Source organism: Periplaneta americana, chromosome 4 (genome assembly GCF_040183065.1).
Source record: "Periplaneta americana isolate PAMFEO1 chromosome 4, P.americana_PAMFEO1_priV1, whole genome shotgun sequence".
NCBI classification, from domain to species: Eukaryota; Metazoa; Arthropoda; class Insecta; order Blattodea; family Blattidae; genus Periplaneta; species Periplaneta americana.
The window spans coordinates 65,269,809-65,297,631 of NC_091120.1; positions in this window are offsets into that span (position 1 = coordinate 65,269,809).

Consider the following 27,823-nt stretch of genomic DNA (forward strand, 5'->3'; position numbering starts at 1 on the left):
CCTGAGTTTTTTAATGTACTTCACTCCCACCTCTTATACTAATGAAGTTCAACCGTCGTCCACACAGATCCAAGACCGCACATACAGTCATAATAGCCTTACGGTCATAGTAAACAGTACGTTCCAAAAATATGTTCGCGTTTTCCAGTGACGAAAGAGCTTTCAATATTGAATCATTTTCGCACAGGTACTGTCGTCCATTTGCCTACATCGTATCCCGGTTTCCCCCACCAGCTTTTATTCGCCAGCTAGTGGCTGGGCTGTCTCAGCTCTTTTCTGAGAACATTAATTTCTGTTAGGAATTGGACGTCTACGTAATATTATACTCATACAATTGTTTAAAATAACTTAAATAAAAGGGCCTCGTTAAGTAATTAACTGTCACGTGATTTCCTCCCTTTCTACGACCCTACGACATAACCACTTGGACGGACAGTGGATAGTATGTCTGAGTAATTTTATCTTTTCGGATCGGGCAGAAGTGAAGATTGAATTTACAGTAAGTAAGGTACTCTTTTATAGAGTAGGTACAGAATTATTTCAACATGAGTTACTGATACGAAATACGAATCTGGTAATTGGAATTAGGTAACAATAGTCTATAGTGCGATAATATGCACATTAGAACTGAAGCCTTTATCGAAATGAACGGCCAACATTTTCAAAAATGTGTTTAATTAAATGGATAGCTCAATTCGTGAGTAAAAACACTAAGTGTTAATACTGTACTGTATTTTGATTAAACAAAAACCTAATGAAAATTATCAAACTCAAAATTGCGATATTTCCTAGTTTACATAAATGGATGAATTACTTTTCTTCCCTCCTATACCTAGTAAAGTGATTTGTATTTTACGCTAGTATCATCGGACTCCAGTCTTGAAAGGGGGAGCAAGCGATGTTTCCGGTTCTAGACCTTTAATCTAAAGATATAGCCAGGTTAGTATTAAAAATGTTAGTAAAAATAAAATGATGTCCCTGTATAAGTGAAAATGAAATTTTCTTCTTCTTTACTGTATATTTTGATGTAAACGTCGAGCATGAGCAAAGCGATCGCCTTATCAGTAACGTATTGAGTGGTGTTTCTCAGTTAGCTTTCCAAATTATAAGTTTCCATAACAGAAGATTCCAAAGGAGGACTCCACTGTATTTCTACCATAATATGAAGCAGATTACTATTCAGTTGCGTAGCCTTTTAATGTGTGTAGAGGCAGCGAACGGAGTAGATGAAAGACAGCGATAAAATGGTTAGGCATCGTCCGTTATTACTTGAAATAGATTTGACCACTGAACTGGAGCGAAGATTATGTTTATGTTCAGAAGCGATAGCAGGAACACGAAGAGCCGTTCATCGTAACGGGAATGGCAGGAGCGGAACTAAAACAATCATAAAGTTGCAAGTAACTTTCATATGCGGGTACAATGTAAGTTCGATAAATGTGACCTTTCGCATCAAGATATACATGGTGTAAGAGGTATAAGTGTCATTATTTTAACTTATGATTGTTCATATTATAAGGAAGAAAAAATGTCCTTACAATTTTTTTCTAATTGCAATATTTAACTAATTATTAAAGTTTACAATACTATGCATTTGTCAGTGTTGCTGGATGGGAAGAAGGGAGTTTATAAGTACACGGTACAGCTCAAGCGAATACAGGCATACCGATACAAAACAGATGCTCTGTTCTAATGCAGGGGTGGGCAGTTGTTTACATAAAACGAACAGCAAATACAAACTTTCAATCTCATTAATAGAACTTTACGGTAAATTTTAATTTTATTTAACAATATTGCTCCATTTTTTATTAAACGTCTAAAAAATAAACAATAACGGTTTACTGCACAAAATCACACTAACTCTTTTTTAAATGCAACATTTAATCACTCTCGCTTCCATAAAGCAGTCACATTTTAAAGAAATTTCTGTTTGTGTGATTTTAGAAACGAGGTAAGAGACTCATAGGGCCATATTCATAGACATTCTTAGGGCGGGCTTCCGGTGGATGATCAGTAAACTAACGTTTTGCGTATTCATAAACCAGTGTTAGAAATATTATATGATATGAATCCTGTACAAGTAATCAGTCGATAGCCGGGGCTAGTTTAGCACGCTCGTAGCGCAGGCTAGCGAAATGTCTATGAATAGCACCCATAGTTTCTAATAATCGTTGAGAAACCGCTGCAAAAGTTCGCCGATTAGGTAACTTTCATTGGGGAAAACATTGACGGTACATCCCTCTTGCCTCATTTTAATTACGACAACTTTCTCTATAAATTAATAACATATGATATTCCTGAACTATGAATGACATTGTAAGTTGTTTATCGAATACCTGGTACCGAACTGTCATCCGCTCTGCAGTAGACCTATGGACAGGGAGCTTGAACTCAGCTGACATGTGTGCAGAGTACTGCCTGCTGATTACGTTGCCAAGTCTCTCACGCCAGAATATTAACAACTTTAAGCATGCATTTTTATTTAATTTCACGAAAACGTAATAGAACACACAAATATTTATTTAAACTAATATTAACTCTTTGCTAGATATAGCCTATCTACTGATTTACGTAATTGTTTTCGTAATTTTACTAACGATATAGGGTAGTTCACCCTATTATCAGTCTCCTCCCTGTAGTCAGCCATCTTGGCACAATTATGAAAAAAATAAGTACATCAAAGAATATATACATATTCTGTTAGCTCACCAGTATTCTGCCATTCTTTGCCCTGCCTTCGAACCTCTAGTAACCTCTGATGTGAGAAATATAAAGCAATAGTTAGCCTCTAAACATGTTGTGGAGAGAACCATGTTGTTGTTGTGTGATATTCTTGTGCGTTGAACAACGTGCAGTGTCATTTTTACAAGGTCAGTATTTCGTTATTATAAGTCATAACCACTTGAAACAGTGACTGAGTGACTTGAAATATTCTAGAATAGTTAAATGAGCACTGAATTTTGTGTTTTAGAAGTGTTAAGTATTTCAATGGAGCTGACTATAGGAGACTTCAGTAAGGTATAGAAGCCAGAAGTCAGCCAGGGCGGCTGATTACTGGAACTATGGCTCACACTGAGTTTAAAGGCCATTTTCTATCATCTGCAAGCTTAAAGCCTGGCCTTTAATGTCAGACCATGGTATTTTGGTTTAAATACATAAAACCCAGTAGTCAGCCTAGTAAGACAGATAGAGGCTGACTATTGGTATCTTGATTAACCTATAGTCAGCCACCATCTCAAATATTAAAAGCTAAATAAAATAATGTAATAATAATAGTGTAGAACCCAAGAGAAGTTACCTGCAACTTGCTCCGTAAATATACATTTTACAGATATAAATAAAAATGTCTTCGACTAAAAGAGTGAAACGACCGATTCACCAATATGAAGAGTTAGTGGAACTTTGCTTGAGATTCGGGCAAAATAATTTAAACATTGGTAAGGGACATAGCAAGAGGTACAAAATTTTGAAGAGCATTTGTTCTCGCCAGGTCCCTTACCAAATACAAAAAAGCAACGACCTGTTAAAGAGAGAGTTCCAAATACTATTTCATCAGGAGCATGGCGTGAGTTCTTTCATAAAAAGAACTTGACCAAAATCGGGGAAACAAAATTAAAACAACAGAGAAAAGAGGAGTGGGAGAATCGAAAATCTCTTATGAAAAATAGCAAAGACAAAAAAAGGGTAATCTACATTCATCTCAGATGCAAATGCTAATCCAGATGATGAATCTCAGGAAGAGGACAATTATTTAAAGACAACTGTGTACTGCTTGTAATGATGAACTTTTTATTTATTTATTTATTTATTTATTTATTTATTTATTTACTTATGTATTTATTTATTTCTTCTGGTGTAGCTAAGGCCATCAGGCCTTCTCTTCCACAACACCAGGAAATACAAATACAATAATAGAAATAAACAGAAAAAATACACTATATACAAAGTAAAGCCAAACAAAAATATACACAGGTTGCAGTCACACAAACTTTAAATGAGTGATAAAGTATCATAATTAATTCTATCCTAACTAATTAACTAACTTAAACAAGACACTTGCAATTCTAATCTAGATTAAAAAAGAAAAAGAAAAAAAAACACAAATCAATACTTCTAGCAATACCTAAAAAACATTGACTAAGACAAAATTTTCCAATTTAATTTTGAATTGTGGTGAAGTCCGGCAGTCCCTGACATCATTAGGTAACGAATTTCATTTCAAATGTACTGAGCTTAATGCATTGTCGTATAATATTGCAGCGGGTAAAGAATTTCACTGTCTTTTTTTTTTTTTTTTTTGTAAAAGAAATATTGTTTCAATAGTGTCTACCTCAGAAATGCCTTCTGTACTTCCTTCTAATTTTTTTTGTAATACTGTATAATGAAAAACATGTATAATGTTTATTTTATCATATTCTAACAGTAAAATTGAATTTAACCTACATTTGGTTTAGAGGCTGAGTACTGGTTTCAAACTTGGCTGGACACTGGATTTTTGTGGCCGAGTACTGGAGAATTTGATACTACAAGGAAAATGTATTATTTTTAGTCCAAAAAGTGCAATTATAATGTTATGTTATGTGAAATTTCGAAACTAGACTATTTGTTTGTAATGGTGATTGATAAACGAAACAATGTTAAATGGTTTTCTTATCATAAACTACTCTAGTGTATTACAGTACTGTTAACAAGCTGACTAATGATGCAGTCACCCTTTGCAGTATAAGCGAATAAAATAACAAAATTAATTTTATTTCTGGGAAAACTATCAAGTGTTGATCCTATGTTGTAAGGACATTTTTGATCCTGTAGACCGTCCCCGACGACTATGAAAAGGACGGCACTTATACCTCTTCACTAAAAGATCCTTGTTATATCACGTATTAGTGAGGGAAATTCTCAGCTTTTCGAAAATGAATTTCTACGCAAACTTTCTGCAATATGCAAGAATGCTGGAAGTTCTTGTAGTCTTCTCTTCATATCTGGGATTTTAGTAAAAGGTATACAACTGGAAACCGGATCATTTTAATTAAAAAAGCCACACAAATGAGTTTCGGTGTCCAGGAAAACTCGATGACAGAGACTTGAACAGTCTGCCATTAAATCGTCAGTGACATCAGCTTATAGTTGGTTATTTAACGGCGCTGAATTAATTACTGATTTATTTAGAGGTAATGTAATTGGTGATAGCGAGATGGTATTTGTCGAAATGAGTCTGAAGATTATCCATGTGATTATCTGATATTATCCTTGAAGTTAAAAATGAAATAATGTAGATCTACGGGCATATTATCAGCATTGAAAATATTGCAGAGAGAGGCCATAAATTCACTAGTACTTGGCAGACTGAATGTTCAATCCGGGTTAAGAAATCGGATCTCACCAATCATACCTGTCAATGTATACCGAATGCATGGCACGAGCGTTACAAGTAAATAAATATTATTGATTTAATACTTCTTTTAAAACAACTGTTTTTAACGCCTAGCACAGAAATCTGCACAATCTAAGTTGAAAGTTCATTTTGTTCACAAACTAATTATGGACGCCAGGGAATACGGTTACCAGAAATAAGGTTTTTTTTAAGAAAGAGTAAGTTATTTCTCTTGTTTGATCCGTATACGGTATTGTAGGTACGTACTTCAAATAACCCTTGTTTTGCTCTTTCAGTTAGTAATGTGAATATTATTTTAAATAATTAAATAAGAATAAGAAAAAGAATAAATTAATGATTTTCACGTTACCGTGCTTAAAAAGTATGTAGTGTAATTTCCTGTTTTACTAGCATTAATGATTTGCCCAGTTTTTATCAAAAAGAACCTCATCGGTAATTCAGAGTTAGACTCGGTGAACAGAAAATTATTACAGAAATGTTTTGCCAAAATTTAACAGACGAGTAAAAAGAAACAGTTAGTTCTTCAGAACAAAATTCACCAACCATTTGTGAAGTTAATCAAGTAATCAAAAATTTAAAATATCAGCTTCAAAACGAATAGCTGATTCTTCTTTTGTATACCAGATGCACAATTGTGTAAAGAGGCTATGTAGTCCAAATGACAAGAATATATAGACAACAGAATTTCATAATGCTTACATAGCTTGTGCAAGTTACATAAATAAGTTTCTTTGGTTTTAGTAACGAAAATGTTCTCTCTAATTCATTCATTCATGCATAGTGTTCTGCCCAAGAGCAAATCTTTCACTGCAAACCCAGCATTCTCCAGTGGTTCCTATTTTCTGCCTTCCTCTTTGTCTCCTCATATGACCAATCTATCTTAATGTCGTCTATCATCTGATTTCTTCTGCCCCGAACTCTTCTCCCATTCACCATTTCTTCCAGTGCATCCTTCAAGAGGCAGTTTCTTCTCAACCAGTGACCCAGTCAATTCCTTTTCCTCTTTCTGACCAGTTTCAGCATCATTCTTTCTTCATCCACTCTTTCCAACACAGCTTCGTTTCTTATTCTGTCTGTCCATTTCACACTCTCCATCCTTCTCCATATCCACATTTCAAATGCTTCTACTCACTTCTCTTCACTTCGTCGTAATGTCCATGTTTCTGCTTCATACAATACTACACTCCACACAAAGCACTTTCCTAGTCTCTTAGTTCTTTCTCCACAGATACGCAGAAGATGCTCCTTTTTCTATTAAAAACCTCCTTTGCCATTGTCTAATCTCCTTTTGACTTCTTAGCAGCAGCTCATATTACTGCTTATAGTACATTTCTAGTATTTGAAGCTGTCCACTTGCTCTACTGCTTCATTTAGGATTCGCAAGTTTACCTCCTTTATTTTTCTTCCTATGACCATGGTCTTCGTCTTCTTGGTCTTGTCTTCATTCCATACTGCTCACAACGTTCTCTCTAAAATAGACAGTAGGTATTTATCCAGAGAAATTCACATGACTTTAAAAGTTTGTCAAGTTCAACTAAATCATTTTCTCTTGTTAATAAGTTGACAACATGACATAATGTATGATATGTACTCACGTCACAAGTCTTCTCGTTTAAAGAATCTACTGCTGCGATAAAATACACATTTTCAGGACAAAGTTATGAGCATGTTCATTGCTGAGAGATAAGTTCTTGTTATTGACTTGATTGGGAAGTAAATTTTAAAAATGTTTTGGTGTTGTTGAAATTTGTATTCAGTGTATTTCCATCCAATAATCTACTTTCGCCGAAAAAATATTTTCTGCAATGAAGTTGAAATGGAGAGATGACAGACAGGAGTTCAGTAAACTCGATAAAATGTGAACTGTTGACTTATTTCAATAGGACGGAGTTTCGCAATAATAGACCAACCGACAATTTGAAAAAAAAAAAAAAAGAGATATTTGCACAAATCTGTTAATAGCAGGCTAATTTCACTCGGAAAAATCAAGAATGCGATATCTGAGTTTTACTGCTATTTATAAGCAAATTTTTATTTATTGCATAAAATTCATTCATTTATTTTGCTTTGAAATATATTAATTCAACTGCTGGTCTCTTAGTAAAAATCGGTTGGCCTTTTTTGGTATTATTTGTGCTATTTTTGTAATAGTATAATATCCTTGAATAAAATGGTTTATAAAAAAGAAACAGATTTATTTCAGTGGCCAATATCTCGAAACAGGTTTTTGGCGCTTGCTCTGTTATTGCGTAACTCCATCCAATTAAGCTACAACAAATCATGCAGGTAGTATTGTTTCCAAAAACGCTTTATTAAAAGTGACTAGAAAGAGCAGTAAGTATGAAAATGGATGTTTCAATTCATTACAAACTGTGGTATGTGCATATGTTTACCTAATTGGGAAATAATATCTTAAAAGTTTATGTAATAGAAGTTTTGTTTAAGTAATAAACTTTGCTATGATTTTATTTAAAGGAAATATATTTCCACATTGACTCCACTACCTGTAACAGTAATCGCCTATCTAGTCTCCAGTTTACAATTGTCATAAGTTCGTTCCTTATTTTCATTTTGAGAATCTGGCAATCCTATCAGGGAAATATTTCACTTGCAGTGTCTTGAATTGGAATAGTAAAAATTGAATTAAATCGCTGACTGGTATTATTCATTACTTGAACTCCTGTAACAGTAGAAAGTTTAACACGAGAGAGAACCCAGTCACCCAAAGTAGTGAAATGCCTGTCTGCAATTTAACATCCATAACGTCTAACTCCTATCGGTTAATGACATTGCTCGTTAGAAGCTCTTTCTGAAATAAAACGCGGAGTAGAATACCGAACTACTTCTCGAGCTGTCGGTGAATAGAACATGATCCGTCTTTGACGAATGGAGATATCGGCTTTGAAATATGCGATTTGTCTGGTTCATAGCTGACTTGTGAATTACATCGAATCTAATGAAGATGGTGACAATTTTAGAAAATCAGATTGATTGATTGATTGATGATGAAGGATGGGTGGATCGGAGAAAAATTCTCTCCGGCACCAGGACTCGAGCCCGCGTTTTCAGCTCTACGTGTTGACGCTTTATCCACTAAGCCACACCGAATTCCAGCTCCGATGTCGAATTGAATCCTCTCAGTTTAAGTTCCACCTCTTAGTTTTCCTTTAATGGCCAACCCTCATGCACTGTGTCACAGAATGTGACAGTGGCACAATGTCCAACACACTCGTAATGAATGCACCTCATAAAGATCCTTTCCTTGCCTACATTCGATTTCAATGAATAACCTGACGAAGAAAGAAAGAGAGAAAGAAAGAACAAAAGAAAGAAAAAGAAAGAAAGAAAGAGGAAAAGTTACAGACATGGCTTATGAACCTTTGTTTAGAAAACTTGGTAAAAGTTTTGGATTTAAATTTAACTAGTATGGAAAATTGACGAAGAGAAAAGCAATGTTTCGTAAATAATTACGAAAATCGGTCATTTGTAGTAGAAACATAAGTAGTCTCCAATATCATTTTAAATATGTTATCCTTTCCAAGATGAATATATGTTTACTAACGTTGCTACGTCCAGTTCGTCTCTCAATCGACATTGGCGATGCCCGTATCCTGTGTCAAAGAAATATTTAAATAAGGAAAAATCTGGTGGAGTTGTGTCGGCGTATTGATGTGTTTGGCTGGAGCAAAAAAAATGTGACTGTAAATAAGTGTAAACTGGAAACTAGTTGTTCTAACTTGTTTTATACTGCTTCAGTGTTAATCTCTTCTTAATAATTTATTTACGGTATACATAAATAAAATTGAAAGTATTATAAAAACGTGAATTATTCTTTGTAGCATTGTATAATTGTTACAAAATTATATTAAGTGTTTGTGTACAACGTTACAAACACTGTTTAAAATAGATTAAAATTCAGTTAACCGGTAGATTAATGGATGAAAGACGTCCGGTTAATCGATCAGAAGTTGTTGTCAATCGTCATCTCTAGTAATTATACATTTATCCCCATGTGTTCCTATTTTATCATATACCTTTTGGTCTCATCTGTCATCAGACAATTTGTGTAAAGCAGTTTTTCCGCACCCTATAAAAAAGGAGCTTTTTTTTTATCAAAACTTAACATGTCCAATATATGAAAATATAATTCGGATGCCGAAATTTACATATCTGTAATGTGTTGTGAAATATTAAATAATAATAATAATAATAATAATAATAATAATAATAATAATAATAATAATAATAGTATTATTTTCTTTCTGCAATAGATTCATATAAAATTTATCGAAGAATAATCTTCGCTTTTTACAGAGACACATATTTCTAAAAATGGACACGTTAGGTTTTGGAAAAAAGTTCCTCCTATATTGTGTCCCGGTTGGAACTATTATGTTATGTGAACAAAACATAAAATGTCTACCTTAAGAACATAACTTCTTTTGAATACTCCCTTCTTCCCACAATATGGTATAGTAACAAACAAAACAAATTTGATTATTGCGTATGCATGCACGAAATGTTTCACGGTGTGGTATTCTGTTCAGTAGTGAAGGGACTATCAGACTGTGCAGTTGTGAATGTTTCTAATCTTCTGTAGTGCATCGAACTATAATATTTAAATAGTTCATTAAGAACAGAAATCAAATGGGCACCTGGTGTGCTGTTCCTTTTGCAGAAAATATAACACCAACCCATCCAATTTTGCATAATGGCTGTATAAAAACGAGTTGTAATTTATTGCAGTTTTTATGTTAATTTGCCTCTCTCAAAACAAAGTTTGTTTTTTTTTCTTTTATTAATTTGACATCACACAGAATGAAATGTACTTTATTTATTAGTTTTTTATATTAATTTATCAAACAAATAACTATCTAGAACATGTGTTTCCAAACGCCTATAGAACCAGGAGATACTGCACGTCAAAGCATGCTCTTCTAAGGTCAATAACTTTCCATACAAAATAGGAAAAACGACCTTAAAGAATATGCGCTGCGGGTTGCTTACGCCAGGAGTTACCTCGTACGAGATGCAATTGGACATCTATGATCTAGAATATTAAAGTTACACTATATTACTAAGAACTATAACAAATTTATACCATATTTCGGAACGGAATAAATGACATCTTTCTATACCATATTTTGAAACAGAGGGATTATTAAACTATTCTACGAATTTAATGAATAGACTTTTCAATTCTCAAGGCATTGTAACGTTACAGAAATATGTTGAAAATAACATCGGCATATTTCGTGCAAATATCTTCTGTTACAATTCTTCGCTAGTATAGAAAAGGAGATCGGTTGAGCAACAATCATCCAGTAACGTTTTCTGAATCGTAGGCTACTTTCCTTTGCAATTGAATGCAATGAGCTTAGGCTACGTTGAATGTTGGTATTACCGTGAATTGCTTTGCTCTTCTTGTTTTAATCCCATGATCTTCTATTCATCGTAGTCGAGAGGGTGAGCTAAGAGTTGAGTGAGGAAACAGAATTTGTTATAACGGCGCGGCGTTTGATGTGACGCCATCCTTTATTAACTTGGCCAGGCAACATGTGCCCGTCTTATGGCAGCATTTGCACAACCTTATTCCAGCCTGTACTTTGAGAGACTCGTTACTGCGGTAAATGTTCTTATCCTGTCTTAGGCGTGTACGTTTTACAAGTTCATTAGTTCAGCTCAAAAAGTGAAATCTGCAATGCGGGTCCAGGCCCATGTTAGGCAACTCAGCTCCTCTCCTTGGTTCTTATATCACAAAACACCACAAGCTTGAAATTAGCAGTGGACGGTGCAGTATTTCTTGAGCAAACACAGTTATCAAAGTGTCATATTACATTTTTTAATGTCTGAAGAGAGACTAAAGTAATGAATTTTTGTACCTTCTTATTTTTCCCTTCTTCTACATCTACTTTCCTTACGTCCTCTCTTCTCATTCCTATTTAATAATCCTTCTTTCTCTCTCTCTCTCTTTCCTGTTAATTTATTTCCCTCATTCCACCTCTTGTTGCTCCTCCTTTTATCTCCTTTTCCTCCAAAATTCTTCTCGTCATCCTCCGTTTTGTTCCGTTATTTATTTTTCGCATGTTATTCTTTCCTTCTTCGCTCCTTCCCTTCTCTCTTTTACCTTCATTTCTTCTCTTTAATCCTTCTTCCATACTTCTTCTTCTCCCTTTTTCTTCTCTTCTTCGTCAATATCACCAGTTATTGAATCTACGTTTTCCTCGCCTTTCTTCACCTCTTCGTGTTCTTTTTATCCTGATCATCATGTTTCTTCTTTCAGTTCTTTGTCGTAAATATTCTTATATATTCTCTTTCTCATCTTTACTCTCTCAGTCTACGTTATTTTCTTTTTCACCTCCTCATTTGACTCTTGTCTTTATCTTTGCGTTTTCTGCCTTTAGTCCTATTTCTCCTCCATCTCTCAATCAACTTTTTACCTATTCCTTCTTCCTCCTTGTATTTATATTTATTGTTGTCCTTCCCGCATTCTTATCCTTTTCAAACTTTTATTTTCCTTTCCCATACTATTCCTTCTCCTACTGATGCTTTTCTTTCTCTTCCCAAACTTTGTTATATAGGATTTCTTTTTTCTTATATGGTTTGTTTCTCCTTTTCACAATTTCCATTCTTCTCGTATTTTTTCCCGTTTTCTCACATTACTCTCTCATTTCCATACATTCTCTTTCTCATTCTTTTCTTTCTCATATTTTTCTTTTTACTTCTCACACTTTTCTTTCTCCTTCTCATACTTTCTTTCTCCTTCTCACTCTTTCCTTTCTACTTGTCACACTTTCCTTTCTCCTTCTCATACTTTCCTTTGTCATTCTCATACTTTTCTTTCTCCTTCTCACACTTTCCTTTCTACTTGTCATACTTTTTATACTTGTCATACTTTTCTTCCTCCTTCTTATACTTTTCTTTCTGCTTGTCATACTTTTCTTTCTCCTTCTCACACTTTCCTTTCTACTTGTCATACTTTTTATACTTCTCAAACTTTCCTTCCTACTTGTCATACTTTTTGTACTTGTCATACCTTTCTTTCTCCTTCTCATACTTTTCCTTCTACTCGACACACTTTTTTCTCCTTCTCATACTTTTCTTTCTACTTGTCATACAGTACTTTTCTTTCTCCTTCTCACTTTTCTTTATACTTGTCATATTTTTCTTTCTCCTGACACTTTTCTTTCTCCGTTTCATGCTTTTCTTTCTACTTGTCACACTTTTTATACTTGTCACACTTTTCTTTATACTTCTTATACTTTTCTTTCTACTTGTCATGCTTTTCTTTCTCCTTCTCATACTTTTATTTCTACTTGTCATACTTTTCTTTCTCCTTCTCATACTTTTCTTTCTACTTCTCATACTTTTCTTTCTCTTTCTCACATTTTTCTCGTTCTCATACTTTTCTTTCTCCTCACACTTTTCTTTCTCTTTCTCATACTTTTCTTTCTACTTTTCATATTTTTCTTTCTCCTTCTCATACTTTTCTTTCTCCTTCTCACACTTTGCTTTCTACTTCTATTACTTATCTTTTTTCTTTTCATACGCTTCTTTCTCCTTCTCACACTTTTCTTTCTACTTCGCATACTTTTCTTTCTCCTCATACTTTTCTTTCTCCTTCTCATACTTTTCTTCCTCCTCCTCATATTATCATTTTTTATCATTTTCTTTCTTATTCCCATGCTTTTTTTCCTCTCCCTCATACATGGTATACATCTGTTAAAAAAGGTTTCGGATTGACGTAAAATAAGTCATCAGATGGCATAATAATTGGATTACTCCATACATATTATACATTTGTATCACATGTAAAAAACATGAACTTATTGTTAATTCTGCATGACAAAATTTAACTTTTCCGCTGCAAATACACTGCCCAAACCTCAAGGTAATATTTGGTTAATTAACTGATTATCTCGACTTCGGGTATGTTTTTTTTTTTTGTAATCGAAGGTCGTCCAATATACATTTTGTGCCAATAAAATATATTTATGACAGCAGCTACAGGTCTATATATTTATACCAATGAATATATTACATGCTATGGGATTCGTTAATATAAAATTATTACATTATTTTCCATGGAAAACATCTTAATTTTTTTTCAGTAATAATTTCTTAACCCTATATGTAAAATATCTTAAACTATTCATATTTGTAATTTCTAGAGGTAATTTAGTATAACATTTGATACCCAAATCATAGTGGTTATTGATGCTCTCAAAATATATGAGCATATTAAATAATTTGAAAACATAAGTGTTTTAAAAATTTAATTTTCAGTAAAAACATTGGAAAAATAAGAACTGTGTCGATGTATATAAATTTTTTAAATGGCATCATCTATACCATTACGTAAAGATACTCGATGTTATTACATCATATTATAGTAAACAATGCTTAAGCCACATTTGGTGAGTGATGAATTGTAGTTTATTTTCCTTTCCTTAAAGCGGATATTTCTCTCTGTATACGGATATGAAACTCTCGTTTTTCTTGCTTTCCGAATGATCGAGTTTTACGGTTTTCTCTGTCGGAGACCTGTAGTCTCTCTCAGCGGTCTGCGATCACAGAATAAACTACGAGGTTGTAAATATAAATGCTAATAAACTCCCTTTATTTTCACAGCAACGATTATTTTATATGTGCGATATTGCTAATTTATACTAAATTTGATTTAGTTATGTATTTTGCACTTATAATTCTGTACGGAATGAGGGACTCGATTGTGTTAACACACGATTTGGTAGACCGTTTCGGACATGTACTGTGCTATACAGTACGTATTGCATCATGTGCAATTATTTATGATTCTACAATAGAATGGTATGAAGGTAATTCATCTCCTGTGATGCATATCATATGATAGATTTATAAATGTGCAATGACGTATATTTCATTATCATACGAATTATTCATGACAAAACTATCAAATAGGTACTTTTATTTGTGCTAACTGATACGTAATATATTGATATATCAATTTAACGTGGAATTATTTGTCAGTGACTTGCAAGGGCATTAATAATAATAATAATAATAATAATAATAATAATAATAATAATAATAATAATAATAATAGGAATATACAACATTAACAGAAAAATAGGCACATTTCATAAAATATCAATGAAATAATCCGTAAAATTAATGTTACGACTTAACAAATTATTAACTCAGCTCTTGCATCATTTATAAATACACTTACAAGGAAGGAAATCAGAAGAATTAAGAAATGTATTTTCCAAAGAATAGAAATAGAACGATTGTATCCATCACGTCAAGTAGATACCTATAATTTTTGGCCTGGAATATGTTACTGAGATACTTACTGAAAATTTTTATATCATTCCCATAGCATCCGTCTTGAATACATTACATAGAACAACAACCTCTGGAAATGCTAATATCATACACAAAGATTAGTACATGATGTTCGTAACTCTAACCCCAAGAATGTGGTTTAAATCCGGTTAATATTACGAGAGCTGATCAAGAAAGCCTGAGATGTCAATGTTTACATAATATGTCAATGTTTACATAATATTTTTCAAAGTAGTCCCCTTTTACTTGAGTGCACTTGTTGTAGCGTTTCTTCCAGTCCTCGAAACACATGATGCAGGCCATTCTTTGCCAGATATGTAATCAGTAGACATCGGAAGTTAAGGCACTAAAAATGGTATTTTAGGCGCCTGAAAAGACTCTAAAAACAACAAAAATAGGACAATAAAAGGCATTAAAATTATACCGTAGAAGAGGGTAAAGTCGATTAAAATTTTTCAATTTTCTTATGGTATTGAGGTTATGCAATGGAGCGAAATTCCTAAGAAAATAACATTTTGTCGTCATATCCTTCACTTATGAAAGGCATGTTACAAGATGTGAATTGCAATCTATCAAAGACTGATTTTTTTATTTGACTTGTGATCGAAGTTACCCTCTTAAATAGGGTAAAGTCGATCACCATTGAACTTTCAGTTTAAAATCGATTTTAAAATATTGCGGAGTAAAGTCGATCAATGTTGATGTTTTTTAAAAAACAAATTAAGTGTATTACATATATTTTATTTGTTATAAGGGTTGTAGGAAATAATAATCTACAATATATCCCTATAGGATTACATAGCGTATCTTTTATGACTGTGATCTTACAATTCGATACAATTAGGCCTATAGGTCTCCACTGTACAAACTTGACTATGATTTCCAACTTATAAAACATAAAAACACATTTTAATACTTCACATACCAACAAACAAAGATTTAAGAATTCAACATTTACATTGAAATACCACACTTCAATTATAATCTAAAATGCTATTCAACATTGCTTAGGTTTATATCAGATGTTATTTGAAATCTTCCCCTCCTCATGTCACTTTAGAAACTACGTTGTTCCCATAGTCAGGTACAGAGGGGTAAAGAAAATACGTTCCTTTGGCAGTGCTTCTCTTACGCAAGAAATTCACCATCAATTCGTCTTCCTCTCCCCCACTATCCCATCAATATAAGCTATACTATGACACTTTTCTGTTTATAAGTGTTAGTTGGATGTATTTCGGTGAATAATTTATTCTTCCCGCTGGTCCAATCTCCTTCGAGTAAGTCGATGGCTTGATCGACTTAACCCTACAAAGGTACATGTTTTCTTAAAATAATAAGTTTCAATACTTACATTTACGAACTGCAAAACTATTATTTCAGGATACAATCCCAACGAAAAGTACTTACGTATACTTCCTGTCTCCTTTCACTGATGACGATAATTTAGAGTTTGTAAGACTTTGTTTTCGTTTAAGAGAAAAAGTTGAGAATAAAATTTTCACTTCAACGGTAATTATACTGTGTTCCCATTGTTGGCACATGGAGGCATTTTGATGTCCCTCTCGCTTACATTTGCAATGTCAGGCAATGAAGTCAGCATAACAACATTTTGACAAGTAACTGAGAGAATAAATAATTTTCAATAAAAATCGCAAATGATCAATTATACACCCACTGTTTGACTTTACCCACTTCTACGATATTGAATCACTCATAATTTATAAAGTAAACATCCATAAGACCGTAAGTAACTTAAGTAGTTTCTTTGTTCTATAGACTTGTTTCACTTGAACTTACTCATCCACAACTTCACATCCATAATTTGAGTTACAGTAAGCAACAAGCAACTTTTCAAGATTAACACACAAACTTCTGTCACGTTTATTGGTGAAAATCAGTTTATATGCTGAAAAAGATCTCTCAGCGTATACTGATGTGACTGGAGCATACTTAAACAGTGCCATCCTGGCTACATATAACCGTTCCATTAGTAGTGAAAACAGGAAATTCTGCTACCCACTGACGATATGAAGAAGCTTTGGATGTTTTCAATTTTGGCATTTTTTATCATACAACAGTACCCTCACAAAGACAATCCTAGACTGACTGTGTACTTCGTGTTCTCAACACAGTGCTGGAGTCAGAAGAACAAGGTCGATTCCGGAGTAAGCGAAACAACAATGCTGCATTGCAACAGTGTGTCCTACTATAAGAACTGCAATTTCCTTAGTTTCCAACGCAGAAGTAAATCCAGTATTGTTGAGTGAGTAGTAATATAAAGAAAAAGGCAAAAAAGTACATGTAAAAGCAAAAAAAGGGCAAAAAGTACATATTAAAGCAAAAAAAAGGCGTTAACGGCAAAAAAGGCAAGAAAAGGTAAAGATCAAACTTTATCAGAATGCTTCATTTCTCATGATTCGTGCACATTTACTAAAAGCCTTTAAATATGAACATTCAAAAAAAATAAGCATTTTCCTAATCTTCCGATGTCTAGTAATCAGTTATTACCGCTGATGTGTCATGGCTGCGTCATTATGTTGTTTAGTCAAATGTCCTAAGACAGGTTTAACTTCATAAGTGACATGAGAAGACAACTAAGCCAGGAGATAATGGAGTGGAGTGGCCAGTTCCTTTCCCCTTCCATTGCATACATTACTGGCCAGTAACATATTACACTAATCAGACTTCAGATGTATACAAACAATTGTTCCTCCTCTTACACATAGCGTCAAGTGAGATTGCACTGCTTGATAATAGTTGTACAGTCGCTCCAAAAAAAAGATTGAGTGCATTCTTGATAGCGCGTGTGACGGATTCCCGACGCTGCGTTCACACGAGCACGTTTTTATGGATATATGTAAACCGGACCCTTATTCGAATATGGATCTTCATATACCGCGGCAATGAGAGTTCCCGGAGTATTCTTCATCATTAGTAGAGACATTCTCAGCATTCTGCGTCATACTTTGAGTAGCATCATTATTGTATTTTTTATTTCTTTGCGACATAGCGCACACCTTTTGTTCCTGTTTTAAATTAGCAAATACATTAAGCATCCACGACTTAACACTCCTTAAATTTTTCTTGTAATTACAATGCTCTTATTACTCGAAAGGATTGCAGCAAACTTATAACTTAAAACGCGACTCCATTATATCACACAAAACTACCACATACAACAAAGAGTAAAGACACTGCACTTGAAACAGATCACAAGTTTTGTAGGTACGCTGAAGACTATGTAGTCAGCACACAGGTAATCAGACAAGTACGAACTCGATCGCATGCAGTGTTGGTGTAATATGGGTTTAAATGCTATAAACCAATACACTGATATATTTCTTTTACTGACATTCCAGAAGCCTTTCCAAAATGAAATTTACATAAAGGGAAGAATGCTCTTAACTCTATAACGTATTTTTTTCGCTTTAAGGCCTGCATTTTTAGATATTCAATGTTAAAATGTTATTCACGTAACCATTCAATGAAAATTCGACATGTTAACACAAACCTATTTTTAATTAAAAGTATAATTCCTTAGCTTTAAAATAAGCCCAACTTTAAGATTCTGCCTCAGTTAGAAGAGAAGTTATGAATTATTTTTGTTGACATGGTATGGAACATTTTTACATTTTTTCTGAAATTGGCAGAATTTCTGTATGGAAATCGTGCATTACTGAGGTCTAAAATTTTACATAATTAATTAACTTACGGTTCTTTACCATCCCACCAAATTTAATGAAAATCTGAGATGCTCGGGTTGAAAAGTCCACTTTTTTGTGTTAATTTGACATGGAATGGCTAGTATATCAAATACCCTGAAATAAGACACTTCCTTAACTCAAAATATAAGTTGAAATCTCCATTTTGAAAATATAAACTATAATGTTATAGTATTTAAACCGTTTCGGATGAGATATAAAATAACAAATATATAAAATATTTGATTTGGTTTTGTTTAAGTTACTTTGTAATACAATTAATAAACTATAAAATTGTATATTGTACTGTTTAACTTTATATCTTTTTTAGTATGTTGATATGAGGAATTTACCTGGCTGACTAGTTTCGAAGTGATATCCTTCATTGTTCGAAGCCTACTGAAGGTTCCGCGCTATCTTCTGGTTTCCTCTTGTGGTAGGGTACGTTCATGTTCGTGTCGAAAATCGTGTGTGTTTTAAAATTGGGTTGAGTATTCAGGATGTGCTGGGGGTGTGTTTTTGTATGTTTGTAAATTTAATATTCTTCTAAAGTGTAAAGTTTCTGTTTTTTTTTTTTTTTTTTTTTTTTTTTTGCTGGATATGTAGTATTTTCATGTCAGTGTCTATGTTACTGTAGCTGTGATTGGAGTTTGTGTTGTGTTCTGCGTAGGTTGAATTGTTGTGTGGTTTGGTTACGGCTGCGATATACACTGGTCAAAAAAAGTTAAGTATAATTAGGCATATAACGGTTTTGATTAATTAAAATAAAATAGATAAATGATATTTGGGTTTCTTGGTTCCACAGAATAAACTTAAAAGTAGAAATACACTCTTTGTTAACAATGGACTCAATATGAAATGAAAAAGTTGCATTGTTTGGAAACAACGGAAAAGATAAGGGAAGTTGAAATTCGTACATCATCAAAGAAAAGGAAATGGTGCTTTCAGTACCCTGTTTAATAACGTGTTGGTCCTCCACGAACCCTGAGGCACTCTTGTATGCGACGGGGCATACTCAGTACCAACGCATCTAAGCTCTCCTGAGGCAAATTGTCCCATTCTTCCAAGGCAGCATTCCTGAGTTCTTGAATCGTTAATGGGTGATGTGGACGATTGGAAATGGCTCTCCTGAGAAAGCTCCATGCATGCTCTATGCAGTTCATATCCGGTGAGCATGCTGGCCAATCCATTCTTCGGATCCCATGTTCTACCAGATACCGCTGCACACTATGAGCACGATGAGGCCGAGCATTATCGTCCTGTAGAGTGAACCCTTCTCCTACAGTCTCTGCAAAACCACTTACTATGGGTTGGAGGATGTTGTTCTCATACACGGCGGCAGTCATGTTTCCATCTATTGAAACCAGTGGTGTGCGGCGGCCAAACATGACACCTGCCCATAACAAGATTGAACCACCAAACTGCTGGTGACGTTCCACGGTCATTGAGGGATGATTTCGTTCCCCTGTTCGTCTCCGTACGCGAATAGAGTTGTTGTCAGGGTGTAGGCCCATTCTCACTTCGTCTGAGAATAAAGTTCTGGTCCATTGGTCTCGTGTTCAATTCTCATGTGCTCTAGCCCATCTTGCACGAGCACCCCTGTGATGTGGACGGAGTGCTGGAGTCTTGAGTGGTCTTCGAGCATACAACCCTATGTCATGAAGTCTATTGCGCACAGTTTGGCTACTTACAACAACACCAGTGGCTTCGCGCAGGTCATGGCGCAGAGTTGTAGCTGAGGCTATAGAGTTCCTACGTGCAGATAACCTTACATACCGGTCCTGACCTGGTGTTGTTTTGCGTGGACGGCCCTCGCGAGGTCGATCTGCTATTGACTGGGTTTCCTGGTACTTTCTCCACAGTCTGGAGTCAATACTTTGATTTACATGAAGGATGTTAGCAACATCAACTTGTCTCATGTTTTGTTCCATCAAAGTGATGATTTTGATGCGGTCTGCCATTGTAAGGGTGTTCCGAGCCATTGTACTGCACTATGAAGCACTATGAAGCAAAACGACACTGATTGAACTTTGCTCGAATTACAGGCTTTGTTTACTAGCCGTGATTTGGACGTTACCTAGTGATGCAGAATAAAACAAATGAAGGAGTTTGAATTGGTAAACATAATACGTGCCACATAAAACCAAAATAAACATAAATATCAGGTATTATTGGGTAAACTGGAAATATGCTTAACTTTTTTTGACCAGTGTATTAATCGTAACGTGTTTGAAATGATCTTCCAGTCTGTCCAATGCAGAAGTCATTGCAACTGTTGCGTGATAGTTTGTATACACCTGTTAAGTTGTATTTATTTGTGTGTTTTTGTTTTGTACTGTAATTTTATTGTTTTAAGTTGTAACATAAACACAAAGTACCTATCAGTTATTAAATGCTGAGTTGTGGCCTGTTAATCATTAATTTCTTATGTGCAAAATTTAAAGGTATGAAATTAGAGAAAGCTAATTCAATTTATTTCATTATGATAACCTAGTGACATGTTATATTTGTCGGGAAAATGAATTGCACTGAATATTGCAATACGTTAGGGACAGCTGATTTCATTTGTAAAGTTTAAATTAATTGTTATGAGGCTGATGGCCATGTCATATACTGTGCAAAACCAATTAACATATGTATGAGGACACTCAGAAATTTGAACAAAAGACCCCACCACTCTGCTTATCATGCACTACGTGAGAGGTGTATAAATTACGGGGCTGAAGAGCACAGCTCTCAGAGTGATCACGATCTAGACGGAACGGTACTCGGTACTCCACAATTTAATGCCAGTCTGAATTAAGAAAAATATGATAATTTTATCCACCATAAATGCAACTGTGCACATATCAATCGTAAAATATTTCTCTACAATATGTGTAGTATGACAATTTTCTGATTCTGCAAAATAAATTAGAATTAGAGCTTTTAAGCCCTTATGCTGAGAGACTGGCTTTAGGAATGCCGCCTCTCTCTCTCTCTCTCTCTCTCTCTCTTAGTTAACCTGTACACCTATCTGTCCGTTTGTCTATCTTTAGGTATATGTATGTATTTATTTACACTGCAAGTGGGCAAGCACCCGGTGGCAGTGGTATATACAATATTAACAATACACAGTTAAAATGATAAGCTATACACAATAAAATTTACAATACATAATACAATTTACAACACATATACAATTTTATACACAATACAATAAGAATACACAATACAATTTAACACAATAATAATAAAACATAAAATAAAACACCTAATTTTACAACACAACCTACATAATTATGTATAGGCCCTACATAAGTTTCAATAGTCTTTCACTTTACTCTCATCTCATTCCCTGTAGTGGCACTATGACGCATTTCACTGACACTTTAGCACACATTTCACTGACACTCTGTAACACATTTCACTGACACTATAGAACACATTTCATTGACGCTATAAATTATCACTGGTCCGAACTGTTCACTGCACTGTAAAACCATAACTTCACTGACTCACCTCGCTTCACTGATACAACAGTTCAAATAAGTCAAATAATTGCATTCTTATGCATACTTATAAACAGAACTACATTTAAACTAAATATTTCTAGTCTAAGGCCCTCTTACACGCTATTTTTAAATAATTTACAAATCAAACCAAGGAAGTAAACTCGTCAGGCTAGATAAATACATGTCACCTTAAAAAATTAAATGTTGAATGTCACCTTAATTTTAATTTTCACTTTATACACAACTCTTTAAATTATTCTTGAATCTCCTTAAGGAAGGACAGCTCTCAAAGACCGCTGCAGGTAGGTCATTCCAATCATTTATAGTTCTATTTAAAAATGAGAATTTACCTACATCCGTTTTCTGTTTCCTACATTTGATTTTAAAATCATGATCGTTCCTACCATAGTACGTTGGCTTTTCTAACCGAGCCGTTATGTCTACCCATGCTTTCTGACCTAGATGTGCTCTATACAATGATGTTATTCTAGTTTTCCTACGTCTGTTTTCCAAAGTTTCCCATTTAAGTTCTTTTATCGTATCGTTCCCATCTTCTCTTTTACCTTTAACAAATTTAGCTGCCCTATACTGGATTCTTTCTAAGGAATTTATCTGATATATTCTATAGGGATCCCAACACGTAGTTCCGTATTCCATTAACGGTCGCACTAATGTTAGATATGCTATTTCCCTCGATTTGGGGCTAGCCTTTCTCAAGATTCTCATAATAAAGTGAAGTGCCCTCCATGCTTTGCCTGTAACATTATCAACATGCTCTCCCCAAGAAAGTTTGGAGTTATACTGGGTGAACTCTAAGTAATTTCAGGGCGTTATTCTCTGAGATATAAAACAAAGTTTAATACAGTTTTGCTCTTTTTTACTTCCTTTTCGAGATAAAAATTATTTTATATGGAACATTTCATAGCGCGTTTTGTGATTTAATTCGTAATATGCTGAATCAATTTAAGAGAGCAGTGTTTATTTAAAAATTGAAAGAATTTTAGTTTTGTCCTTTAAATGTGCAGAAATTTGATCCGAACAAATGTAACATTGTAACATTTCTATGCAGAATGAAAAGTTATAAATTTCTGCACATTTAAAGGGAAAAAATTAAATTATATTTTAAAATTCCTACGGAGAATGAAAAGTTACAAATTTCTGCATGTTTAAAGGACAAGACTAAAATTCTATTGTAAAATTCCTGTGCAGAATGAAAAGTCACAAATTTCTGCACGTTTAAAGGACAAGACTGAAATTCTATTGTAACATTCCTGTGCAGAAAGAAAAGTTACAAATTTCTACACGTTTAAAGGACAAGACTAAAATTCTATTGTAAAATTCCTGTGCAGAATGAAAAGTTACAAATTTCTTCATGTTTAAAGGACAAGACTAAAATTCTATTGTAAAATTCCTCTGCAGAAAGAAAAGTTACAAATTTCTGCACGTTTGAAGGACAAGACTGAAATTCTATTGTAAAATTCCTGTGCAGAATTAAAAGTTACAAATTTCTTCACGTTTAAAGGACAAAACTAAAATTCTATTGTAAAATTTCTATACAGAATGAAAAGTTACAAATTTCTGCACGTTTAAAGGACAAGACTGAAATTCTATTGTAAAATTCCTGTGCAGAATTAAAAGTTACAAATTTCTGCACGTTTAAAGAACAAAACTAAAATTCTATTGTAAAATTCCTATGCAGAATGAAAAGTTATAAATTTCTGCACATTTAAAGGACAAAACTAAAATTCTTTGAACCATTTATTATCATAATACACTGCTCTTTTAATTAAGTAAGCATATTAGGAATTAAATCAATGGCTCTCCCAAAATATCCTATGAAATGCTTCATATGAAACAATTTTTATCTCGAAAAGGAAACAAAACGAGCAGAATTGTATTTAAAGTTTTCGTTTGAAATATCTCAAAGAATAACCCCCTCAAATTAAATATATTACTTATGGTTCCCTCTAAATATGTCTCTGTCTCCTACTGTCTGCTTATCTGATTGTCCTTCATTTGTCTATCTGTAAGTCAATCCGTTGATTTATATATAAATCCTTTGATATGTATTTTCTGTTTGTCTCTTGGTCTGTCTGTCGATTTTTCTTTTTATCTGTCTGTGGATGTTTGTCTGGGACTCTTTGCTGATCTGTCCATGTTTGTGATGGCCTACATTTAGATTGCATTCTAAAACTATTGATTATTCAGTCAATTAATTAATCAATCAATAAGAAGCAATTAATTGCAATCACTTTCGATCTGATATTTAGGTAATCTTAACCTTATTTTAACTGAAACCAAATATATTATTGTTAATAACAAAATTGAATAGTAAGTTCCAGTTAAGGAAATGTGATCCATCTGTCGATTTGAGTACCATGCCCATGTGTGTGTGTGTGTCTGTAATCTCTTGGACTCTATATAATTATGTATCTTTACATATGTTCGTCTATTTGCCTGTCATCCGTCCACATTTCTGTTGTTATCTCCATGTCTCTTTTTTCTTTTGATTTATCTATCTTTATATTTGACTATCAGGTCGATAAATTTTTCTGTCTGAATGAATGTCTCTATCTACCTGTTTGGGTAGCTCTTTATTTGTCGTTCTATTCAATTATCTGTTGATTTATCTATCATATCAATCTATGTGTCCACCAGTCTGTCTAACTGTATATCTATTTATCTGTCTGTGTTTCGTTCTGTACGCCTGTCTTTCTGTCTACTAGTATCTGTCTTTCTATCTGCCTATCTACTTTCTGTCTTTTCAACCGGACTTTCCATTTGGCTGTCTTTTTGTCTTTATGTCTACCAGTCATTCTGTTTTCATATTGATATACCATTTTTCCCATCTCTCTGTGTATCTGTTTTCAGTATTTCTATATGACTTTCTACTTTTTGACTTACTAACCATTTAATTCGACCTTTATATTGGTATGCCATTTTTTCTGTCTATCTAACCTATATGTTGTTCTTATCTGTCTATCCGCTTGCTATTTTTCTTTCTCACTTTCTTCGTATCTATTTTTCTGACTTTATGTCCTTCTGTCTATCCATCTTTGTCTTCCTACATTTTGTCTGTCTACAGAGAGAGAGGCAGCGAAAAGATACCACACTATGCAGGGGGCATCGGACAATAGATTTCTCGCAATACGTACAGTTACCCTTAAAAAGAATGAGACGATTCTTGGTCGTCGGAAGTTAAAGTTCTACAGCGCGGTTCACTCGATATCGACGTAACGATAAGTACCATGACAAATAGTACGAGAATTTTTATAAGGACCACAACAAGGACAAGAACCAGAATAACGATCACGAAGAAAACTGCCATTTTAGGCCACGATTTCACAAGATAGCTCGAGTCACAAAATATCATTGCTTCTCTGTACCGAATGGCAAATGCCTGCTAAGGGATCTACATTCTGTACTGCTGCTGTCACTGTCTTGACTCGGTAGCTCATATAGTAGCGTGTCGGTTCCACTGTATAACCGAAACTCTCGTGTTCCATCCCAGGTAAAACTTTTTTTTATTGAGGTGCAGTTAATTTGTTCAGAGTTCCTCGACTGTCTAATTTGTCGAAAAATATGGAATAATTTATGCCCAATTTCTGGGTTTTACAAGTGGACTGAACCTCGTCAAAAAAAATAAATCTTACTTGGAAGTTAAACGTATTCTTCCTCAAACAAAAATCATAAGAAACAAAAAGAGACCTGTTAACTTAAAATCTTGTCCACATGCCATCAGCTTCTATTACAGCTCTAAGTCGATCCGGCATGGATGTCACGAGATTGTGGAATAAGTTCTGATCCCCGGCGAGATCTTCCCACGTGTCAACAACTTGAACCCACAATTCGTCTCGTTTTCTAGGGCGTCGGTGGGCATAGGTGGCTATCCTTCTCTTTTTCAATTCCGCCCATAAATTTTCGATGACATTCAAATCAGGTGACTTCGGAGGCCAATTAATGATTTCGATCTCGGGTCTCCTTTGAAACCATCTTTGAATGCTTGCAGCAAAGTGCATGGGATGGTTATCCTGCTGGAACAGCAATGTTCCTTCGGGAAAACGTTCTTGGGAGGAAGGAAGGAAGGAATATATTTTCCAGAATGTGCTCGTAAGTTCCCGCATTAAACCAGCCATCGATGCGTTCTATAACGCCAGGTCCAACGTAAGACATCCACCCCAACACGATATGCTAAAGCCCCCGATCTTTCACGTCGGTGCACATAGCGCTGGTCATGTCGGAGACCATCCTCACGATAGACACGGACAGGACCTTCGTAATCACTCGAGATGGTTGTTTCGTCGGAGAAAATTACATTTCTACAATCGAAATCCACTCGATTGGTAGCGAGGGCAAGACGGTCGACAGCTTGTGCTTCCCCCAATATTTCCATTTGCGCAGCCCTCCGGCTCCTAATACCGCGGTTCCTCAACCTGCTGATCACAGTCTGTGAAGAGCCGGGAAAGTTAGATGCTGCTCTTACAGTATTTCGTTAGCAGTCAGAAAGGGGTCCTGTCGAACTGTCTCGAATAAGAGAGCATCCTCTTCCATTGAAGAAATCCGCGGACGCCCAGGAATAGGGCGATTTTCGACCTCCCCTAAATTTTGGTAACGATGAACCCACCTCGCGGCTGTACTCCCAGGAACACCGACCAAACGGCCAGCAGATCTAGCCCCATATCCAGCCTCAACTAGAGCTATAACTCGCTGTCTCATGTCACGTCGGTTCGCCATTACGATGAGAAATGAGGGATGACGATAATACTTTAGTGTAGACAATGACTATTTAACGTGACATAGAATTATTGAAATAAGGGGCATCTTGCATGGTAAGAGTTAATAAATCCACCCTAAATTAAATATCTAAATAACAGGATATAACAGGAAGTCCAATTGTTGCGAAACTAATCAAATTAAATCTGATTACATTAAGTAAACAAACCCCAAGTTATGACACCACATTACTACAGCTAAATTGTAGGTTATTAACATAAGCATTGAATAAGTCCGTTGTTGTGCGTTGGACGACAAAACCAAACATCGAAAGTTCGAATCTTGCCGAGGAATGTTAACTTCTTGCTTTTTATAATGTAAATCAGAGTTATAACTACAATCATTCATATTTCTTACATTATGTATTAATATTTATAGCCAACATTGAATTTGTAAAGAAAAGACTTTAGAATTCTCATATGGAATTTGTGATCTGTAGTGACATAAACATAGATTATCTCTCGGAACTTTTCAGTAAAAGTAAATTAAATTCGCTCCTTGAAACTGAAAACCTTAGTCGTAGGTCATTTTTCCACCAGCATACAAGCTGAAGTAGCACAGCCATTGATAAATGTTTTGTACACAGAATTAGACTGAATTCCTATTTGAAAGAACCTATAATCAATGGCTTGTCTGAACATGATAAACAAATCCTAAGTGTTTCCAATATCACTGAACAATTTCAAAATATTAATTTAAAAACTAAGAAAAGATCGTAAATGCTGTATCTAGTGATTATTTACATTTATGTCTACAAAATGAATCTTGGAAAAACGTATATGATACTGGTACTACTGATATTAAGAGTAAATATATTGAATTTTTCACTATGATCACTTCAGTGGATGTTCTCCACTCAATGTTGTAAAAAAATTCAAAAGTAAAAACATGTAGATAACGCAGGGATTTCAAAATCTCATGTGTTAAAAAGAAGAATTTATATGTAATGAGATGCAATGTAATGATCCTCATGTTCTTAAATACTGCAAGAAGTACAGTGTAATTTATAAAAAATTATGAAAGATGGAAATAGAATATATTTGAATAGAAAAGTACAAAATTCAGATAATGCAATTAAAGCTATTCGGAATATTATTAAATTTAAACATGTAGATATCCTAAGAAAGAAAATA